The 19273-nt window shown below is 37.8% G+C and overlaps 1 protein-coding gene across 2 annotated transcripts in view; it reads right to left on the reverse strand.

Annotated features, from left to right (window-relative positions):
• The window catches only part of NRSN1 (neurensin 1), a 136884-nt gene that overhangs the window by 4778 nt on the left and 112833 nt on the right, over positions 1-19273 (reverse strand). Inside the window, exon 1 of one of the 2 annotated variants that reach the window (XM_058176838.1) lies at positions 5635-5845. The exons of the other annotated variant lie outside the window; for it this stretch is intronic. The gene's annotated coding sequence lies outside the window, so the exon portion shown is untranslated. Of the gene's footprint in view, positions 1-5634; positions 5846-19273 lie in introns of those variants that run through there. 2 annotated transcript variants of the gene reach the window in all.

Genomic DNA, 19273 nt, shown 5'->3' on the forward strand with positions numbered 1-19273 from the left:
GTTCTTCACTAAAGGTTGGGCTGAATGATGTTTTTAGGGCACGAGAGTTAACTGCCTGACAAATACATTTTCCTTTTAAATTTTCCTATACCAGTATCTCTAGATGTTTTTTTTAAAGCTGGTGTTAGTAACCACAACTGTGTTTAGTTTTTACTGTCTCTGTTATTGTTGTACTTTAAATTATTCAGTTATTTCTTGTTGTGAGACACCCAGAGAATTCTGTACTAAGTTGGCCTATAAAATATTAATAATTGTACTGTTGGTCTATAAATACTGTTAGTACTGTTAGGTTAACAAGGCCAATAATAACAAAGACAAACCTTAAAGATTAGCATATGGCTTAAGCTTTATTATTTGTACAATTATCTATTGCAGAAGTCAATATCTCAGTGATAATGCATTTAAAGTACTGTCATATGACCGACCCTGTTTTTATTGCAACAGATAACCTGGCTATCCTTTAGGAAATGATATTTACACTTAATTGAAAGTTGATTCAGCTATCATAGAATCATATTTGTCCATGTAAGTAGGGCATAGGATGATTATTTTTGCACTAGTTTGAAGTAGTGATATATCAAAACCTTTTCACTGGCAATTGGGCTTATTGCAATGTGGTCTGGGAAATGTGATAAGGCAATTAATAACCCGAACAAACATTGTCAACTTCATCCATAGACTGATGAAGCCCTTGCTGTGCATTTAGCCCATTTGTGCACACTTTAGCAACAGGCTATTCAATCTGACAAAGTTCACACACTACTACAGCATTGTCCGTAACACATCTTTTATTATTGTTAATTTTGCTGTCTACAGGACAGTTGGAATTTCTTTAGGCTCTAGACTAATTGGAGAGAAAGCAGTTAGTTCAAAAGATCACACAGTCATTTTAATGTAGCATCTTACCTCTTGCCAATCTTCTATTTCCTTTTCTCCCTCCACCAATGAGAAAGAGATATCAATGAGAACAACAATATACCTCTCTATAATACTGCACACATTCTCTGTCTAATTTATTCTGAACAGCAGTCAATGCTCATGGCCATTGAATAATGCCCCATATTTTCCTGGTGGACATTTCTTGGAGGCAGTCAAACTCATGTAGCATTATTTACATGCACTACTAGCAATATAATCCATCCTTAACAATAGGATGTAATCCAGTCCATTCATCATGTAACTTTGGGAAGGAAGCAATTCATGGCTCATGTAACAATGACAGATTCAGTTCTTGCTTATTAAACTTGCTTATTAAAAATTTCCCACTTGATTTTGGCTAAGCAATAGCATCCATCTACTGCTGAATATCACATAACACATATGGATCCCCAGCTTTTGAATGTATTCAGTTTATGATATGATCTATTGGTCCAATTGATATTTCATGTACACAAGCAAAGTTCATCTCAGAATATTTCATAATCCATTGCTGGGGCACTTTGGACCAGTCATTCTATCTCAGTCTAACTTACCTCACAGGATGATTGTTATGCGGAAAATAGGAGGAGGAAAGAGTATTAGGTAATGTATATTATAAAAATAATAAAGGATGGATTAAAAAATCTAAATAAATAAAATATTAGCTAATTGTATTGGGGAATCATACAGGTATTCTAATTTTAATTCATCTAATAACAGAAATTACATAAGACTAAAAATTAAAATTGGGAACAATGCATGCAACAATTGCAGTAATCACTGGTGGGAAAATGAATAAAAGCAGCTCTTCCAACATTATAAAATTATAAATTGATAGGTTAGGGTCTCCAAATTTGGCAACTTTTTGTGGACTTCAACTCTCAGAATTTCCAGCCAGCCAACTAGCTGAGGAATTCTGTCAGTTGAAGCCCACAAATCTTACAGTTATCAAGTCTGGCATAGGCTATAAAATGCATGGGAAAAATACCTTTATCTGGGTGAAAAAAATAATATAGTAGGTGATGAACCCTCTTGGGATAATAATCCATTAGTGGAGTGCCATTATTGGGGAAAAAATCCCTCTATAATAGCTTTAGGATGAGTACCCAGAAAGATTTTCTGGAGATACACTAAGGGTTCAGGCATGCAGACTAAACATCTATTAAGTTGAACCCATGGTAGAACTTTTCTAAAAATTTGTTAGAAAGAATGTTTTAAATTAAAGACTGCAAACTCTGATTCATCAAGGCAGGTTCTTCCGAGGATCCATTTCTCCCTTGACATCGATGTCTGCTATCAAATTGGCAATGTAAGCAATCCTCTCAACTGAGAAGAGAATGTTTGGAACTGTGCAAAGTTCACCTGCAAGTGGTACAGCCAGAGTGTCCTGTTCCGTGTGTGGACAGGACAATCATAGACAATGGAAAGGCAAGCAAGAGAGTGATTGCATTCAGAATGGTATATGAATTTTCTCTGAAAATGATATACTACGGATTAGAAAAAAACAGGATTCTAAATAAGGATCAACTGATTTCATAAACCTGTCAATATTCATTTACTCTTCATCAGTGAATCCATTTCATATTTTCATTTTATAAAGGCATTTCTTTGTCTTATGCGTGAGCAAATCTAATAGGAACAGCCAGCAACAAATTGCATTAGTAATTTTACCAGGAGGAAGAAAGTTAGTTGATCAGCAAAGTGGAGGAAAAATAAGCTGCCATAACTACAGAGGAAGAAAGTATCAACAGATGCCTGTTTTCACAGATGAACGATATACAAATGGTAAAATATGACAAATCATTTGCCAGTCCAAAAGAAAAATCAATTTTCCAAAGGAAAAACAATTTTTAAATGTAATTGGTACAAAAATTTATAATTATGGTTAAACAATAGTATCAGTAAGATCATCAAGAAATGACAAAAAATGCAATCAGATTTTTAGGATATGTAGTTTTGTATTAGGTAATCCAATAGCATCTTCAGTTACCATGGTAAAAGCTGTCTTGAATGATTTTTTTCAGTATGATTTTATTACAGTGGTATAATAAAGGCATAATAAAATTTGTGAATAAATCAACTATATAGAGTAATACAGGACAGAGTTGGAGAAAGAAGAAAGACTAAAATGAATTTTTATAACCCAGTCTGGAACATTGGGTATAACCAGAAATAATTCTTAATTTAAAAACTAAACCAACAGGAAAATTAATGAAACTTGTCTCAATCAGTGTATGGACAAATAAAGAAACTAGAGCTTTTAAAAATGTTATGCATACTACTCTTTCTGATCTATAATACTTTTATATTAAGAAAAAAAATCCAAAAACTGTGTTTTAGTGCAAATACCATTAACAAGAATGAACAGTTCATTGAAATTTTTTTGAAGCAAAACCTCAGTGCAAACGATCTCATGCTCCACTTAGACAAGCAAAAGTATATATATATAATTTTAATGAGTTTAGGATGAGAGCTTATATGCATGCATCTGTTTTCTAAAGTACCATTTTTATTTTCACAGAATAGAACAAGAAGAAATAGATAATTGATAGTCAAGTTGATTTAAAACCATCCAGTTTTTATTTTTCAAGTAAAACCAATCTACATTCATACATGCATGTGTGCTCAGATTATGATTAATATACCTTTTGAGAAAAAGTTATAGATAGTATTTTCCATATATTGATATTGAATAATTAATTTTGCAGGCTACTTCTGCTGCCTGCTGGCTGCCTGCAATTTGGCAGTTCGAATCTCACCAGGCTCAAGGTTGACTAGCCTTCCATCCTTCCGAGGTCAGTAAAATGAGGACCCAAATTATTGGGGGCAATACGCTGACTCTATAAACCACTTAGAGAGGGCTGTAAAGCACTCTGAAGGGTATATAAGTCTAAGTGCTACTGCTATATACTGATCTTTCACTCCATATTTTCATTTTTTCAAGTTAAGAAAAGCTGAAACAAATTGCTTAAGTCGACTGACTTCCTTGACAAAAACTATGACCATAATACCACAACTTTAGACATTTTAAATTTTTTTATCCAAGGGTATTATCTGTCCATTATGCTAATGGATTCTGCATTTCTGCCCCTTTCCATACATATATACTTTTAGCAATGGAGATGAGATATACAGCATGAAAAAAGAGGCAAGGAGTTCCGAAGGACACTATTATTGTCACTGAAAAGGACAGAGAAGTCTTAGTGATGGCTGCAAATTTATGTAACTCTGCAGTTCAGTAACATTTTACTAATACAGCAGTGAAAACACTTACCAATAATGCAAAACATACTCAAAAATGAACCTTGAGGTCCAATTGGGAGGGGCTACAGACAGCATTTTACTTATGATGCCATTGGCTAGTTGTGTTTTCATGTTCTACAGAGCAATCATCATCACAACAGAAATGCTTCTAAAAACTATTATTTTATAGCTTGGGGAAAAAATCTGTAATATTTCTCAAAAAGTTTGATATGTAAAGCACATATTCTCTGAATGATTATTTTAAAGCTTAGAACCACATACCAAATTGCTTGTGAACAAATCACAAAGCCTGCTGGAGAAATTGTGTTATCCAACAGCATGACATAAGTTATTATACTACGTATCACATTACCATTGCAAAATAATAATAATGTTTACAATAGACTTGCAATACATGAATATAACTCGGAAAAAAACAGAGCCAATACATTTTATGCAGAAGCCATTTTAAAAATAGGATGTGAATTTCCCTTTTGTAAATAATAACAAAAGTAGTTATTATCTGTATGATCAGATATTCGATGGGCAGTCTTCAAAAATGGCAGAATATATTCTTCTAAGTCTCCTCTACTAAACTCAAGGGGTGGAGTAATCTTACAGTTTTAAAAGACATGGGAGGTCTACATGAATTTATAATAAATGAATTTAGACCCGGGAGATCTAAATAAATGAAATATTGCCTTCCTATAAGGAAGGAAAGAAGCTATTGGGGTAGAAACCAACAACTGGTAGCTTTTGCTGTCTTTTTTTTAGAGTGTGATTTTTTTCTCCCGCCATGTCCTTCACTCTGTCCTGTCGCTCCCAAGCGGGAGCTGTCCAAGGTACTAAAGGCGAGCAACGAGTTCTGCAAATTGTTTCAGTGACCTCCTAGGGCCCTCGTTTATTTATTCTTCAACGGCAAACTTCTTTTCCTCTCGCTAATATTTTCCCTCCCCATAAAACCTTTGAAGAGTCTGGCTCTTCGTGAACGGTTCGCCTTCTAAACCCTTCCTTTCCATTTTGCCCCTTCTCTTCCCCGCCTCGCTCGACCTGATGATATGTTTGAAAACCGGGAGGCCAGTCTGGCAAATAAAATACCACTCGAACAAAGCCAGCAGAGCGCTTTCGAATCCCACCCCCCCTCCACAATCCTAGCCGGGCTGCAAACAACTGTTTTCCTCATAAAAACGGCCATCAATTCATTATTACTGCTCTGGGGTTTTTTTGCATTTTGTCTCTTCCCCTCGTTACTCCCCCCCCCCTTCCCAAAACTGCAGGATGGAGTTGCTCAGCCAAACTCGAACCCGCGCGTTGCATAGCGGAGATTATTTCTCCCTTCTCCCGGCTCTGCTTTCCGTGTAACGTAGCCTGGCTTGCTTCAGAGGCTCGGATCAGGCAATGGCTCGACGCAAAACAAACCATTAATCCGAGCCCGGGTGTGAGCGGACTGCGGTGTACAAAGCGGCTGGTTACCTGATCCGCCTCTTCTTCCTCCGTCTTTCCTACCGGGCGAGCAAATGCAGCCGGGTTAGCTGCAGATCTCTCGCTCGGTTGCCATCTCTGTTCTGAGCTGCTCCAGCCTCAGATGCCACGTATTATTTACATCCCGGTGCCTGCGCATTGAGAGTCACGCCGCCGTTAGGTTCTGCAGGAGGAGGAGGAGGAGCTGCCGCCGTCGCCGCCGTTTCCGAAGACCGCTCCGCCGGCCTCAGAGGCTGTTGCTCGTTCGGCAGGCCTGCTTAATCGGCGCGACGAAGGCATCCCATCGTCTTGGTGCCCGGTCTTAGCTCTTTTTAGGGTACATGACTGGTAGATGATGAGCTGTTCTCTCCAGCATTTGGCTGCGTGCATCTTGGTCCCTCTGCCTCCAATGTCCCCTCAGCCAGCAACATTCTTCCCATCACTCAGAGGCAGCAAGAAGTAGTGGGTCACACACATGCTATTTACAACAGTAACAGAATAACAGAGTTGAAAGAGACCTTGGAGGTCTTCAACGCCAACCTCCTGCAAAAGCATTTCAGACAAGTGGTTGTCCAATCTCTTCTTAAAAACCTTCAGCGATGGAGCACATAATGTGGAGGGCATAATGTGAAATTTGTACTGTTGTTGTTCAGTTGCTAAGTTGTGTCCAACTCGTTGTGACCCCCGTGGACCATAGCACACCATCTTCCACTGTCTCCTGCAGTTTTCTCAAATTCATTGTATCAATGAGCAATTACAGGAAAAAAGATAAATGTTTTGGAATGGTCTTTGCAATCACCAGAATATTATTCATAACGACATAAATTGAAAATCTGTAGGGTGATCTCAGACATGTAGGGTGAAAATCTGTAGGATGATCTCAGACATGTACAGAAAGACCCAGGAATATTTCTGAAATATAATTCTGTAGAGTGGCGGAAAACGTTCAGAAGAAAAATCAGAAAAACTCTTAGCTGCCTGCAGAAATCATTTGGGAACTGCTATTTCTGCCAAAGAAAGCGTTACAAAGCAGTGAAAGATATCCAAAATTTTGCATCTATTTTAATATGCTGTTATTTTGCAACTGTAAACAACTGCACATGAATGGTAAACATGCATCCAAATTTCCAGAAAGGCATCTTATCTAACTATTTACCATTTAGGGACTTGGCTAACTTCTGTTTGGTTACAGATTCATTAAAATTTGACCAGAGGTGCCCAAACTTTAATATGCAACTGAATAATTACCTTAACCAGTGAGTAGACTTTAATAAAGTAAGAATATTTATTTAATCCCTATTAGTACAAGGTTTGGCTCAGTAATGATTTAATAAATAAGTCACTTTTGGCTGGGTTTACATATTATATTAAGCCAAAGCCACAAAACTGCCCAGTAACACTGTGATGAGTATGTACCCAGCCAATATCTGTTGACTCCCTTTACCCATGTGCCTTCTTATGACTCTCAAAGCATCCTAATGCATTGGTGAGATAGGATTTGGTTTTGTAGGAACCAAATTTGTTTAGTAGGAGAAGAATATTTGATTTGTTTAGCACTAAATTCTCCAGCACATACGCTAATCGGATTAGACTGTAATTTCCTGCATTTCTCCCTCATCCATTTTTTTTAAAAAGGGTATTGCATCGGCCACTTTCCAATCCTTAGATACAGGGATCACCGTTAGGATCTTTGAAGATCATTCATTTCATATTTGAGTGAATGTTTTCGCTTTATAATGCAATCTGGCGTGCCTTCATTCAGTTTCTCCACATCCTTAGCCAGTTTTAGTTTGCTCTCATTTTCCTTTTCATCCAACAGTCCAGTTGCCTCTCTGGCTGCTTTCCAACTTCTAACATATTTAATAATTGATTATGGTGGTTTGTCACACAGTCGGCCAGATGTTCAGACTTGGATTTGGCATTTTTATCTGCCTCTTGAGTTCCTCCTGGGGATCTGGGATAGGCAGATGATTGAGTTGTACGTTATTATGCTCCTCAAAATATTGTGGTTTTTAAACCCATCTGTGCAGGCATTCCTTTCTGACCTGAAATTGGCCAAAAGAATAAGTGTTCTTTAGAAGATATTAACGTGCTTATAAAATGGGATCATGATTTGAGAGGGCCAATGCTTCATTTGTCAGTTTAAGCATGCAATATACCAGATTTCTTTGGGCAGAGAAGATGACTTGGTTGATGAAGAACGTATTCATTTCTGGATAAAATCTCATTCCGCTTTGCTTTTTAGATGTTCATCCATGAAATACAAATTAATTTAATTCTTTTAAGAACTATAAAGATCTGATACTACCATGCTAAAGTTTCTGAAGTGATTGGAACTTGTGACCCTGCTTCAGTTTTTTTTTTTTTGCAATATCACATAATTATTCCCATTTTGGATATGGAGTTGTTACTAGAATTATTAGGAATACTGTAGCAGGGCAGAAATAGAATGGATGACCACAGTTTTCTTTATCTTCTTGTTCCCACATAAAGGTCACATGGATTTTTGCACTCAGATTTGGTATGCCTTCGCTGTAGTCAGGTTGCTCTGACTTTATTGTTTATATTGTATTTTTATGTGTTTCCTTGCCCAGAGAATTCAGGATGGTATGCATGATTCTTGTCCCTCAGTTAATTATATTCTCACAATAACTTATTAAATCAAGAAAGTATTGCCTCCAAAGCACTTGGTGAGAGCAAGGTGGATATGGATTTAAACCTTAGGGTTTTTCTAATCCTAATCTGGCCTCCTCGCTATTTTATTATTGCAATATTCAGTTTTTTCTTGTAAAAATCTACTTGGTAAGATTCTATTCAAATGACAGGGTAAGCTTTTAGGATTAGGCAGTTTTCAATTACATCAGGTGTCCACCAGACACTTTTGATCAGCAACTTTAATATACAGAGACTTCTTGTAGCTAATTTGTTTAAACAAGTCTTTTTCCAACACACCCTATATGTGGGTTGGATTACAGCTCATGTCACACTGACATGTGGCATGATGGAAATTGTAGTCCAATAAATCTGGAGAAGGAACTGGTTGGGAAACTGTTAGAAGCTTGTAGGTTTTGTGATGAGAGAAATTCAAACATGTACATAAATGTAAATGTAAACATCTGATAAAATGACAATCATGCTGTTGCCTGGATAAAGTGCTGGGTTTCTGAATATTCTTTATTCATTAGTCATTGTCAGGTGCAAAGGATCAGGACCATACATTAAGTTGCAGGACAAAAGATTTATTCAAGCCTATGTACAACAACCTAATCAACTAAAATGGTGCTAGATAAGAGTCAGTGGATTCAAAATGGGATGGACTTGGATCATTTGTGGTAATGTAAGGACTCTAAACTTATAGCATGTTTGTTTTCTGAGGTTTTCGCGGGTGTTTGTATGTAGGTCTTTGGTTATTCGGGTTTTCTCCCGCGTAAAATTGGAAGTGTCTTGGCGACGTTTCGACGAAGTCTCATTCGTCATCTTCAGGCTTCAGCTTCGTGCTTCTGGGAGCAATTATAGCATGTTTAACTCCACCTTCCAGCTCTGCCTGATCTTCTCCTACAATCATTCTGTATCTATAGGCTTACTATGTGTATTTATTACTAGGATTTTTTTTTCAAAAAATAAATAAACAATCTCTTACCTATCATAGAAAAATACAAAATAATATTAGGAACGTTAAAGTTTCTAAAAGAATAACATTGTAGTGTCCTAAATCAATATTATAACACTTAAAAGGGCCAAGAAAAAGAACAAGAAGAAACTTGCATTAGCAGAGATCAAATCTGCATCATTAAATTAACAATAGAATACACATTGGAGTAACATTAAATGGGATTAGGCTACTTCATGGGTAGAAGTTTGTCAATCATCATTTATTTATTTATTTTACAAATAACTCAAGGCACATCCAATATGACTTCTTCGTCCTATTTTCCCAACAACAACAACCATGTGAAGTGAGTTGGACTGACAGGGAGTGACTGACCCAAAGTCACCAAGTTAGCTTTCTTGGCTAAGGCAGGACTTGAATTCAGTCTCCTGCTTTCTAACCTGGTGCCTTAACTACAGGGGTGAAATGCTCCCGGATCGGATGGGATCGCGTGATCCGGTAGCGATGGTGGCTGCTGCTTCAGAGGACCGGTAGCAAAAATCCCTGGCCCCACCCTCCCAGCCTTTGCTGAGCCGCACCATCTGCAGAGGGTTTTTTTTTTTAAGCTTTTAAAAGCCGGCTTTGCTTCAGCCGAAACAGGCCTTTAAAAGTAAAAAAAAGCCTTTGAGGATCCCGCCCCTCAGCTAAGATTGGCAGCCTTTAAAGTTAAAAATTAAAATTAAAATTAAAGGCTACTCTGGGGATCTCACCTGAGTTCCTCATCAGCAGAACCTTAAAAAACATGTTTTCTGTAGAAAACATGTAGAAAAACTCCTTTTAAAAGAGTCTAAGTCACTTACCTGATTATTGATCGACCTCATGGCTCTGCTCACAGCCCGAAAGCCCCAGTTTCGCTTTTAGCACGAGACAGAACTAATCTAAACTTAGCTAATCTATTTCACCACTGAGTGATTAATGCTGTCTGGCTGAGGAACTCTGGGAATTGAAGTCCACAATAAAATAAAATAAAATAAAATAAAATAATAAAATAAAATATTTGTGCAGCTTTCTGAGATTTGGTGTGTTTCTGTAGTGTTTCACTCTAACTACACAAACACACAAAAACTCAGAAAGCTGTATGTGGTATTTTGTGTGTGTGTGTGTGTGTGTGTGTGTCAGTTGTGTGTGTGTAAAGTGTGAAAGTTGGTTTTTGAGCTTTTTGTGGCTGTGTGAAGTGTGAAGTGCAGCTGCTTTTACATTGTGTGTGAGTCAGTTGTGTTGTGTGTGTGTAAAGTGTGAAAGTTGGTTTTTGGTACCTCTTATTGTTTTTTATACTTTGTTTATTATTTTATTATTTATTGTTATTGGCCACGCCCACCCAGTCATCTGAACACCAAGCCACGCCCACCAATTAAGCCACGCCCACAGAACCGGTAGGGACAATTTTTAGATTTCACCCCTGCTTAACTACTAGACAAAACTAGCTCTCACACTGGCAGTAATAGGTAAATAGAGCTAGAATCTCAGACTAATGGATTAATAAAACAGTAAAAAGTGTAAAATCAAAGGCCACTTTGCTTTATTTAAGCATTCGACTAATGATTCTTAGGTATAGGATCCTGGATCTGAGGGGGTTTTTTAATGCTCCAAAAGGGGCCAGTAAAAGAACCCAGGACATTTCTACATTTGTAGCAATTAATAGCCTTCAGGAATGTAATCTTTTCTAACACATAAATCCCATACTTTAAAATGTCTATTTAAAAAAAGAATCCTTTTGAGTTCACTGGTGCCATACTTGTACATATGGCAAAAGTATTCCTTGAACTCAATGGAACTTCTAGGCAAATTTAATGTTAGTGACTTCAATTTTAAACCAATTGGGAATCTGTTTCAATGGATTAACCACACTGAAATATCTAAAATATACTTTTTTTGTTGCCTCTTTAAAGACAATGGCTGATTTCACAAATTATAATCAAAGATTGTACCAGTGAGGCATCAGTAACCACAGTGTGATGCTAAATGAGGTATGTACATTTTGTCTCCAGTCAAAATACTTATGAGGTTAATTAAAATATGATAAAGTATTCAGATGATTGTAGCTGATGCCCTGTTGGGAAGCAATATGAAAATTTAAGAACAAGAAATGCAGAGTAGACAGAGAATGTCCAGTTAAGTACGAATACATAAGATTATTTTCTTCCAGATCTGCACATCAAAGGAATATAGATGGAGCCATCTGATAGCACATAGTGTACTTTCAGCACTGACAGGGGATTTTTAATATTTCCAAGGTGAAGCTTGAAATTATTCAGGTTGTATTTCTGTGGTATTATGACTGGCTGGCTCCATCTTTCACTTATTTGAGCATTTATCTGTCCTATGCATCAAAGTAACTTCATTTTTTTTTTGTTTACATTTATACCCCGCCCTTCTCCGAAGACTCAGGGCGGCTTACAATGTATAAGGCAATAGTCTCATTCTATTTGTATATTTTTTACAAAGTCAACTTATTGCCCCCCCAACAATCTGGGTCCTCATTTTACCTACCTTATAAAGGGTGGAAGGCTGAGTCAACCTTGGGCCGGGCTCGAACCTGCAGTAATTGTAGGCTTTGTGTTCTAATAACAGGCTTCTCTATTGCCTGAGCTATCCCGGCCCTTTGTAGCTTTGAGTCAATGTTGATTCCTGGCAACTGCCTGGACTAATCTGCGCAGTTTTCTTGGCAAGATTTTTCAAAGTGGTTTACCGTTGCCTCTTTCCTAGGGCTGAGAGAGAGTGACTGGCCCAAGGTGATCATGTGGCTTTGTGACTAAGGTGGAACTGTTTTACTGGGAATAGGACTGATCCTTTAATTTCCATGGGATATTTTCTGCTCCTATAATTCTTTCTTGTAACCCACAACATAATCATCATTAATGTTCCATTTAATAGTCCATTTCCATTAACCTTACTTTTAGTTACAGAACAAAAACAAAACAAAACAAAAAACAGCAGAAATGTAACATGTAAAATCTTTATTGGCTCTTTGTTGAGAAAAACTTCAGCTGTTGAATTCCTGGTGATCATGCAGCCTTAAAATTGGAGGAGTCCTCACAATTTTAGGGTGTTTTCTAGGCAGAAATGTTGATATTTAATACTTTAGCATCAAAATAGATATGTGAAAAATGTATAAAACAATCTATTAAAATTTGGAAGGAGAATCTCTTCTATATTATTGTTCTGTTGTAATTTATTTTGTACAGGGAATCCTCATTTAGCAATTGCTTTGACCATTCACAATTAAAACAAGGATGAAAAAGTAATTTTGCAACTAATCCTTGCATTTATGATCTTTGCAGGTCTGCCAAACAAAAGCAAGCCAAATTACGATTGTAAGCACAGCTGCAGTTTCACCTTTGACTGCTTTGGTTAACAACCAAGTTACTAACTAGTCCCAATTGTGGTTGCTAAATGAGAAGTGCCTGCATTCATTTTGTTCCTCGTCACATTGCCATCACGTGACATTTCGTGATGCTTTTCCCATTCGTGGAGCTGGGGTGGGGGTGGCCAAGTAGGTAGTAGGAAACTCAGTCTGTGAAAAAACAAACTTTATTCGAACAGCTGAGAATTACTTCATTCCCAGCATCGTTCAACTCAAATTAAAACAAATTCCTCCTAACACAAATTCCTCAGTCCTATCACAAACCTTGGTCCAATTAGGCAAACTGCCAAAGACCTTTCTTGGCAAACGTTCGGAAGTCACAAAAATAAATGCAAGACGTAGACGAAGCAGAAGACAAAGCTACCAATGTTGTTTTCTGGCAAAGCTCAAATGCTGTTGCTGGTCTGTTTTAAGCCTTATGGGAGGTGCCCATTATCTCTTGTCCCTACTCCCGAGTTGTCCTTTTTGCTTGAGCTGCTCTTGCTTTCTGGCAGCTCTTCTCATGCATACATTAGGAAGAGGCTCCTCTTGTTCCCCTGCCTCAGTACTATCAGTCACTGGAGGCTCTGGAGTCCGCACCTCACTTCCTGATGGCCCTGGCCTCACTCAGCCTCATCGCTGTCGGACTCCGTTGCCAGCTCCATAGGCTGCTGACGGACTACAACAGCCTGTTTGTGACGCATCCGGCCCATGGGCTGCCAGTTTGACACCCCTGTGTTAGGGCAACGTAAATGGATTCAAAACTTGTATGGTTACTTAGAAATGGGGCTGTACTGGAACTATCGATATACAACCTAAAATGTTCTGGGCTTCAACTTGTTCAGAGTTTTCATGAAGGAACTTTCACAGGTTACTTTCCAACCTCCTACCTTTTCAAGCTTACTCATACTTGCAATGTTACTTTGTACTTTTAGAGTGTGAAACTATGACAAAGGAGCTGCTCTGTGAATTTTTATAGTACTGCTTCAGGCAGATTAAAGATCATGGGTTTTTGATGACCCATATTCAGGAACACTTTGGGTCCCTGATCAAATGAGTAATATTTTCTTTTGTGCTCCAGGATCTACACAAGATGAAACCTCCTCACGCAGACCCTTTTTATTCTTGTTCTTCCTCCCGTCCTTCCACTGACAGAAGACAGAACAATATTTATAATGTTAGCAGAGGAACTCTTGAATCCCACCCTCTGTTATTATATAGCTGGTCCTGGACTTACGAACACAATTGAACTCAAAATTTCTATTGCTAAGTGAGACAGAAGTTAAGAGAGTTTTGCGCCACTTTCATATCCTATTTTGCCACCATTGTTAAGTGAATCATCACAGTTGTTAAGTTAGTAACACAGTTGTAAAGTAAATCTGGCTTCCCCATTGACTTTGCTTGCCAGAAGAACGCAGTAGGTGATCACATGACCCCAGGACACTGCAACCGTTATAAATAAGAACAAATTGTGAATGTTGATCACATGATCATGGGAGTGCTGTCACATGGTAAGTATGGAAACTGATCATAGGTCACTTTTTTCAATGCCATTGTAATGTCTAATGGTCATTAAAGGAATGGTTGTAAGTCAAGGACTATTTATACAATCATCTGGGATGAACTGAATGAACTGAGTGCCAACACCCAGGAAGTTTGATGTTTGTGAAAATTGGCCAATATAATTTGATAATTTTGATAACTGCCATTGAATTAAAGAGCTACATCTTGAACGTAACAATATTCATTTATTTGCTGGTCCCATTCACTTAGATGACACCTTTTTTTTGAGATACTGTCAAAGGAATATGCAATCTCAGTGCGCTATGTATACCAGTTCATATTGAAAAATGTGATATGTTCCTTAATACTGTAATTTATTCTTTGGTTATAGGATAGTAATATAATTGGTATCAACAAAGCATTATTGAAGCATCACCCTATATAAACTATTCGGTGACAACTATGTAGTGCACATTATATACTGTTTCCCCATCATTCTAAGGTCTGCTTTATCTAGGCTTGTGAAACAAATCACAATAGCTCAGTTTAGACATTATACTAACTCCAAATGAAACAATCTGTATTATGGATCAACGCATTGCCTAATTAATACAATTAGCCACTTTGCTTTTTAAACAATGATGCATGGTTAGCATTATGTGTGAATCAAATCACAAGAGTGTTCTTCTGCCATTGTGCACGTACCAATCAGCTCCAAGCGTCAGATGACTTGGAAAATCCAAATCCAAAATTACAGTGTTCTCTATGCGGTTTTAGGCTTTTTACAACCACTTATTTTGAGAAATTCTATTATGAAAATAAACTGCAGGGAAGAGCTACCAGATATATTGCTAACAGGGAGTTCTTGGAAGATATAAAACATATTCCTTACATCTGTCCTAGGTTGTCACTGGGCATACCTTTAAACTATTGTGAGTAATACACCAAAGGAACAAAATTTCTTATGTTTTCCACAACTAAGCCATGTGCTTTGTCTTAAACTTGCCTGGCAGGAGTTAAGGGACACCCAGAGAAAATGCAAGTGAAAAAACAAGGGCATCTTATTCCCGGCGATATGTCAAGAATTACTTTTAGGAAAGGGCATACAGAAAGATCCAGCAAAAAGGACAAAAGAGAATATAAACCATAGTGTAATCTGTTGCAGTTGGTATAGTTAGAGCATAGCTAGCAGGTTGCAGAACTGTTTGTTCTTGTAGATAGGAAATCCTGAAATAACCCTCAATTAGTGATTGTTTTAGTAAGCTCTTGGTAGGAGGCCAGGGTTTAATGAGGTTTTATGGATCTGGTAAATGCCAGTTCTAGAAAGGACAAATATTCAGCATAATGTATGTTTCCAAGCACTAAACTCTCGACAACTCTTGCAAAATCTAATGGTGTGTAAAACCCAGAGAATCATTTAGTAATCACCCTGAATTCAAAAACTTCAGTATGGACTAGCATGGTACCTTTTTAAAAAAAGTTTTATTCTAACCATGCAATTTATATACTAGTTTACACAGCGCTTTACATTTCAGTTACTTTAAAGGAAGTAAGCAAGAACTCCGATTATGAACTCCAAATGATGGAGGTAAAAGAGAAATGGAAATAATATTTTATTTGGAAATGAATTGATAGCCATTATTTAATTTCAAATGATATGTTTTCCTTCCATTCTTGCCAATTCTGTCACATCAAGTATTTTTCATACAATTTCAGCTGAAGCTGGAGCTAAAATTGAGCCTCTCAAGCAGAAAATGCAAATATGATATATAATGATATCTAATTTTGCCACAGACATAATATCTCCTTTTTGTTCAGGTTGCCACAGACTACTGACTGTCATTTCTCTTTATAGGATTTCCTATGCCGGTTGTGATTCTGAGGAATGATTCGTGATGTTTTTGCAGAAGCTGGATCAATCTTGGAATTTCTTCTCATTTAAATTGCAAAAGTTGATTAAGTTCAATAATCAAATACAATTTCGGACAGTGGTGGGATTCAAATTGTTTTACTACCAGTTCTGTGGGTGCGGTTTGGTGGGAGTGGCATGGCTTGGTGGGTGTGGCTTGGTGGGCACGGCCGGGGAAGGATACTGTAAAGTCTCCATTCCCTCCCCACTCCAGGGGAAGGTTATTGCAAAATCCCCATTTCCTCCCAATCAGCTGGGACTCGGGAGGCAGAGAATAGATGGGGGCAGGGCAAATCAGAGGTTTTCTGAATTACTCAAAATTTCCACTACTGGTTCTCCAGAACTGGTCAGAACTTGCTGAATACCACCTCTGATTTTGGAAGAGCTGACCTTGTGAGAACTTTAACTGCTTCCTTAGCTCTCTGGTGTATGGATTTTTCTCACCATGTGGGCAACTGTAGTAGACAACCAATTTCCCATAATGTATTACAAACTTGTACCCTGTCAGGGATAGCCTATTTTTACTCATAAACCCAATTCACACATTATACTCAACAAGAAATATCTTGTTGAACAATTCTTGACATACTAAATTCACATCACACACCCGGCTAGAATATAGCTGGCTAGTTGAGTCTTAGTGTATTGCATAATTGGATTAACACAGGCAACTAAGGTTCAGTGAATTTTAGGTAACAGTGCTATTTAAATCCAGTTTAGATCTAGATGTTATTGTTGGTTGACTTCTATTCACAATGCTAACACTGAAATTGTTTTTCCCACACTTGACACAACTATCTAGAAATGAATATATAACTGCTCTATATAATTGGGGATCTTCTGTTGTTGGATCCTGGTTATGTTTAGCCTCTAATTCAGTGGTTCCCAACCTTTTCTTGTTTGAGGCACAACCTTTTCTTGTTTGAGGGACCCTTGGAAAGCCTTTCAAAAGTTCCCGGCACCCTTATAAGGAAATAGATATTTAAAATCTCCGTAGCTCAAAAGTTCCCGGCACCCTCAAAAGATCTCACGGCACCCCTTAGTGCCGCGGCACACTGGTTGGGAACCACTGCTCTAATTTTAAGGCACTGCTCTTGCAAAGTTCCTTTTTAGATGCGTGCTGGAAGGAAGGGTGATCATGGTACATAACAAGGTGCATCTGTAGGAGAGCGTGTGTGTAAAAATGCAACATATATAAAAGGAGTGTGTGTTTTAATCACCCTGACACGGGCTAAACTGCCTCATACACTTTGCAGATGCATCTGCTCATGACACAGAGCAGTGTGTCAAATGTGTGCATAGAAAGAATCTTTATTCTGTGAATGCTTATCTGATCAAAATTAACCCCAAATGCCAACACAACTAAATTAATCACCTACTTAAGACTTTCTGAAAAAAAATTTTTTTTTTGTTAGAGACACACTTGATCCTATAGGTCAGGGGTCTCCAACCTCGGCAACTTTAAGACTTGTGGACTTCAACTCCCAGAATTCCTCAGCCAGCTTTGCTTTGCTGGCTGAGGAATTCTGGGAGTTGAAGTCCACAATTCTTAAAGTTGCCAAGGTTGGAGACCCCTGCTATAAGTAACTTGCTTTTAACATGGGTGAAAACTACTACTCAGCATAAATCTGTAATAGTGGACATGGAGCTCTTACAGGTAGTCCTGGACTTATGACCACCATTGAGCCCAACATTTCTGTTGTTAAGTGAGACATTAATTAAGTTAATTTTGCCTCTCTTGCTTCAGTTGTTCAGCGAATCACTGCAGTTGATAAGTCAGTTAACCCGGTTGTTAAGGTGTTGTGGAAAGATGAGACACAAGCCAGCTCTTCTGGGAAGGAAAGGTTTATTTATGCGCAGGTTCAGGGAACAGAACAAAGCTGAACAAAGTCAGGGGATTTCCAGCAAGGCTTTATATACCATTTTGTTACATGTAGGTTACATATACATTATCTCAGCATGTTACATTCCATATATGGTTATAATTCCAAGAAAAGAATACCCTTGATTCTCACGCTGTTTTTTCAGGCCACCTTAAAGGGAATCTGGCTTCTCCATTAACTTTGATTGTCAGAAGGTCGCAAAAGGTGATCGCATGACCTTGGGACAAACCAATGATGATAAGTATGTATTAGTTGAATTTTGATCACATGATCATGGGGATGCTGCAAAGGTCATAACTGTGAAAAACTGTGATAAGTCACTTTTTTCAGTGCCATTGTAACTTTGAACAATCTTGGGAACTGACTCACATTTATGACTGTTGCAGAGTCCCAGGTCATGTGATCTCCTTTTGAGACCTTCTGACAAGCAAAGTCAATGGGAAAACCAGATTTACTTAACAACCATGTTATTAGTTTAACAAGTGCAGTGATTCACTTGTTGGCAAGAAAGATCTTAAAATGGGGCAAAATCCACTTTAAAAATGTCTCATTTAGCAACAAAAATGTTGGGTCATAAGTCAAGGACAACTTGCATTTTTTAAAAGTGCTTTAAAAGGTACTGCAGAGCTGCTTTCAGCTTGTTGATAATTTCTTAAGAGGAATTATTTTTTTCCCTTCTCTAGCCTGCTAGTCCTTCAACTTTGCTTCGTGATGTATGTTTTTGCCTGCATCCCAGCAGTTGTACCTGGGACCTATTTTCTAGTTGCTGACTCATCCAGCCCAAAATAAAATAAACATTGCTTTTTTTCTAGGCCAAGACATCTAAGGCATTTATTTTCATCCTTCCACTTCTTGGCTAGAGAATCAAAAAGTATGCAGTACTTTTCACCAACTCTTCAAAAAACACCATCTCAGAAATGCATATCGGTCTAGGCAGCAAAAGTTCAAAACCATTTTTTGAAAAGACTGGCAATTGCAATTCAAAATTTCATAATCCAGGATTTATACATTAACTCAGAAATTGGTAGTGCTACCCTAAGTAGCGTTTGCAGCAAAGTAAATATTCTTCCTTGTGCTGCTTTAACATTTGTGTCTTTGAGTTCAGATATCATGTTGACCCTTCAGGATTGTGCAAAGTTAGCCCATTCTAGCTTTTTCAACAAAGCATGGCTCATAACATGTCCCTGAAATAGTTCGGTGTAGAGATTTAAGCCAGGGTTTATTCTTAATTACACACACACACACACACACACACACACACACACACACAAACACACACACACACATATGTAGGTCTTTGGTTGTTCGGGTTTTCTCCCGTGTAAAATTTCCAATTTTACACGGGAGAAAACCCGAACAACCAA

Source organism: Ahaetulla prasina, chromosome 3, assembly GCF_028640845.1.
Source record: "Ahaetulla prasina isolate Xishuangbanna chromosome 3, ASM2864084v1, whole genome shotgun sequence".
Taxonomy (NCBI): domain Eukaryota; kingdom Metazoa; phylum Chordata; class Lepidosauria; order Squamata; family Colubridae; genus Ahaetulla; species Ahaetulla prasina.